Source organism: Podarcis filfolensis, assembly GCF_964270895.1.
Source record: "Podarcis filfolensis genome assembly, chromosome: Z".
Taxonomy (NCBI): Eukaryota; Metazoa; Chordata; class Lepidosauria; order Squamata; family Lacertidae; genus Podarcis; species Podarcis filfolensis.
In genome coordinates, this window is record NC_139617.1 from 20,998,864 (window position 1) to 21,003,596 (window position 4,733).

Below are 4,733 nucleotides of genomic sequence, written 5' to 3' on the forward strand. Positions count from 1 at the left end.
TGGCTTCTAATTTGTCTTATTAGTGTCGCTTTGCCCTTAGAGGACCTTTCAGCCAAGTGCTTCTTGGCATTTCAAGATGGGATGATAATATGAATCACAGTTTCAGGCTAATGGTTTCTTCTTCTTTTTGGCAAACCTGGGCAGATACAGAGAATGGTTGTGCTGTGAAATATGGAGGACTTGGCTTCTCAAAACCTTGTAAATTCCAAAAATTGGGTAGTGGGATGCCAATGGATCACAGGGTGCTGGCAAGCAATCTACCCCACAAGGAATAAGAAGGGATGAAATCGTGATATCACACAACCATAATACCACGAAATATAATAATAAAATAATAATAATAATAATAACAATAATTTCAATTTATATACTGCCCTTTATCCAAAGTTCCCAAGGCAGTGAACAACATTAAAAACATAATTTAAACAGCATACAGTGGTACCTCCGGTTGCGGACAGGATCTGACCCGGAGGTCAGGTTGGATCCCGAGGTCTCCACAACCTGGGGACCGGTTCTGCGCATGCGTGCACAGCAAAACCCGGTCAAATACTTCTGGGTTTGCCACTTTCACATCCTGAAGTTTACATAACCAGAGGGTTATGTAACCGGAGGTACTACTGTAATAATAAAAAACAATAAAAACAATCATGGGGGGATCATAGTGACAGTTTTCCCCCACCAACCTCAGTCTGCCCTCAGCCAATCCCCACCTGCCTTTCTCCTTGCTTACAGCAACCAGTCCAGAGTATGACAGCAGCAGTCAACTTCCTTCTGCTTAGTCTCAGTACTGCCTCTGCAAGGAGGAGGATGGGAACAAAACTACGATTACTTGGTACCACCTGTCATTGGTTCTGGCTCTAGCTACTGTTGGGATCCCTGCCTTCTGCCTTGTCAGTCCCAATAGACACTAGGCGCCACTGATTTTCACATGAAAATCCACCCCTGGTGTGTCCCCCACCTAAAAAAAAATAACCATACCATTTTCTGCATTTCAGAAGCAAGAGTGACTTTTAATTGTTTCTGTTGCCCAGCTGTTGGGAGTTGGAAACCCCTCATAATCTATTGCAATTTACTTAGGGATCTGGCAGTAGATCCCAATCTACCTTGGGCCAATCCTTGCCCAATAGCATCTTGTGAAGGGATTTCAGAAGCTGTTAATCTGGTCTGTGTTAGGCCTACATAACCATTGCACCCGGCATTTATGGCATATGTTAGGGACACAGTATAGCAGCCATTATGGAACAAAATGATGACACTGTGCCGTGTCTCTGCCTCTCATGTAGAACCTGCTTAGAGCTTTGCACACCTATTTGCTGCTTTTGACAAAGGCTCACAGAGGCCTTGGCATTGTGTTAAGAGTAACAGGAGAAGCAGCCAGAACAAAGATGAAAGCACAACATGTTTTGTCAAACCGGGACTGGAAGTGTGTCAACATTCCCTGTATGGTGAATCGCTGATATAGCAGGGGTCCAAGTTGCTTGTTTCCCTCCTCCCACCCGGACATATTATGGTAATCCATAGTTTACGTTTTATGTGGCTTTTTATCTTTCTCCTCTCTCCACCTTTTCCATTGGCTTCTTTGTGTACCCACGTGTAGAGGACCTATGCTTTTCAGCTAATCTACTGATGTCCAGCCTCTTCAGCCCACTGTGAGGCAGTTGTGAGAAACCACATCCATCTGAAGAAAGGAACATGACTTTAGTGAAACCTCTGCATAAGAGAACATTGAGCATAAGACATGCTGTCACTGGCATCTTGTTTCATTTTGGGGGGTGGGTGTAACAGAGGCTGTATAGTCATTTCCACTGGGCTGTGTTGGGTGGGGTGGGGAGAGTTTGAGAAACACCACTTTAGAGCCAAAACAAAATTTCATAAGAGTTCAAGTTGGCAAAAATAAGGGCCATTTGAAAAGCATGGCACTTGCTGATAAAATTTAAGGGAGTGGAGTTGAATAACAGCTCCATTATTTTATAGCTCCCCTCCAATGGCAACCTCAAAATCCAACTGTATCCCTAAGAGGCAAGACTGAAAACACAAACATGATTGGGAGAATACAATGCAATTTTTGCAAGCAGATTTGAGGCAGGGAAGTTTCCTTGAGCTATTGTTTCCACCAAATGCACAGCAGTTGTAGTGTTCACTAGGAACACATGGAATTGACTTATACTCAACCATTGATCTATCTAGCTCAGTACTGTTTACGCTGATTGGCAGCAGGTCTCCAAGATTTCAGAGAGGGATTCCCCCCAACCCTACCTGGAGGCAGTGGCATAGCATGGGGAGCCCATGGCTCTGGGCACAAATTTGTGAGTGGGTGCAACCAGCTGCCCCCACGATAGGCTCCGTCATTGAGGCTGGAGCCATGGGGAGGAAAGCTGTGCCCGGGTTGGGCCTTGGGGCTGAGACAGCAGCGATGCCTCCTTCTCCTTGTGTCTGGTGAAGGAACACCCATGCACATCCTACCCTTGGGCTGGCCGAGAGGGACAGAGGAAGAGGAAAGCACGAAAGCACTGCTGGAGTCACATGTGTTGTCTGGAGCACCACCCTGCAAGGGCAGGAAGGCGAGGCGACACAGTGGTGCTCCTGGCTTCTTGCTTCTCTACCTTTTCTCTGCTCCCAGGTTGGGGCTAGTTTGCAAGGAGAGACTCCCTTGATTAGATGCTGGCTGGCAAAGGGACTGAGTGCTGCCTAGTCCACTAGAGGATTGCAACATTTGCTCTGCCCTGGGCACCGGCAACCCACGCTACACCCCTGCCTGGAGATTGAAGCTGGTACCTTTTGAATGCAGATCGGATGAACTGCAGTGCTTCTTTACCTTTCTTTCTCCTCCATCCCCCTCCCACATGCCATTCTCTCTACTTTTCAAGTCTCTTTTGCCCATCGTATTCCTCCTCATTGTCACTTGAATGTAATTGGGACAAACAGTACATAGGAAGAGTCCTTCTGGATCATGTCATCTAGTCCAGCATTCTGTTCTCACAGTGGTCAACAAGTTGTCTGCGGAAAGCACAAGCACATCAACGGAAGAGCAACAGATGTGGAAAGGGGACCAAAAAAGGGGGGGAATTGGATGTAGTATGGAAAGATTACTAAATGCCCTAAATGCCACATATGTGCTTCAATATGAGTGAAGGGTTCTTGAGGAATGCCATGTGCACAATTGCTCAAGGACTGGCTGCTAAATGTTACTTTCGGGATTTGTCATAAAGGGAGAAAAAAAGGGTTTCAAAAATAGAGTGTATCATGGTTTAAGTGGTACTCACTTGCTCTAAAAATATCAGAACTGCAGACACATTTAAACCAAGCCTTACTCACCACCAGCACTTTCCTGCCAGCACATGTCTCTTCCCTGGCTCACGTTCTCATGGCATCGCAGTGAGTAAGCCACTAGATGCAGCTCTGCCTTGTTTAAATAACTTAGAAGTGAGCAACACATACAGTAAGTGGGTGACACTCTGCTGTCACCATGAGAGTTTGGAAGAAAGTGATGCAGGTTTGTTTGCCAAGAGTGGCTCACGGAAGGAGCGTGGTGTACAGAGCCTGTTTCATCAAGAATGATGGTCAAGCAGACATGCTTAAAGAAATGGCAAGGTGCCTTTTTAAATGCCACATAGGATCACACCCACACCATACATTCAAAGCACATCTAAAGGACATAAGTTTCCCAAAAGAATAATGGGAATTGCATCTTTGTAATGAAAAACTACCATTCCCAGGATATGGCCTACCTGTAAGTGAGCCAATGTTGTCCCTTTTCCTGTTGTCCCACTACACTGCACCTGGCTTGTTTAGATACACGATGGAGAGAGACATTTGCATGCAGAAAGTTCTGGCTATTGCACTGGTGGAATGTAGAAAAGTAAGAGCTGCATCAATTGTTCCACTCACTTTTGTCTTTGCTCCTTCCCAGCACTGGTAGGCAGCCCCTGGAAGGTTACTCATGATGGAATTTGGCCGTCAGGCAGAAAAAGTGTTCCCACCCCGGATTAGAAAACCAGTAGGAAATAGCAGGTTCAAATCCCCAATGAAGCTCCCTGGATGATTTTGGGTTAGTCACTCTATCTCTCAGTTGGAAGACAAAGTGTAGTGCTATTTGAAGGGTTGTTCAAGTCCAGTTTAAAGAAGGGACAGCAGGGATCCTGAAGTTGTCTTTGACTATCTGCATCCAGATAGCACACTGAGCAGGCAAAAGGGCCAACCAGTCACAATCTTCTCCACTTTGGTAAGTTGCATTGTATTTTTGTTTCTATAGTAATTAAATTGGAAGTTATACATATGCAAATCTGTGCCCTCTTTTTCTGGTGATGCATAAGTGGGCATCCGATCTCTCAGTCTAACCTACTTCACAGGGTTGTTGTGAATATAAAATGGCTCTAGGGACTGAAAAGATGTGGCATCCTGGTGACATCATGGGTGCAAGACAGCCAATTAGCATGAACCATGGGCCCCTTTTGCTTCAAAACGGCAGAACCATTTCTCCCCTTCTCCATCCCCAGAGCATAAGCCATCTCACAAGGTATGTTTGGGTGGATGGTGTTTCCATCTACTTTCATCCTGAAACATATAATCAACTGAAGACTTGCAAGCTGCTATCACAATATCTGGGTTGGAGCTCCCATTCCATGGCAAGCTTAGAGTGGGAGCCAAGGGAAAGCGGAGGTGTGATTCTCCATAGGGCTAAGGCTTCTGACCTTGCATCTCAAAGGCTTGTCTGCTGCTTCCAAGGGTTGCAT

The 4,733-nt window shown here is 45.7% G+C and overlaps 1 long non-coding RNA gene across 1 annotated transcript; it reads right to left on the reverse strand.

Annotated features, from left to right (window-relative positions):
- Positions 1 to 454: 454 nt before the first annotated feature.
- On the reverse strand, positions 455 to 4,100 carry LOC310754403. Its single transcript, XR_014543805.1, has 4 exons — positions 3,729 to 4,100; positions 1,592 to 1,678; positions 711 to 793; positions 455 to 617 (listed from the first exon to the last, which is right to left on the reverse strand). It is a non-coding gene; the product is annotated as an uncharacterized lncRNA (long non-coding RNA).
- Positions 4,101 to 4,733: the final 633 nt, after the last annotated feature.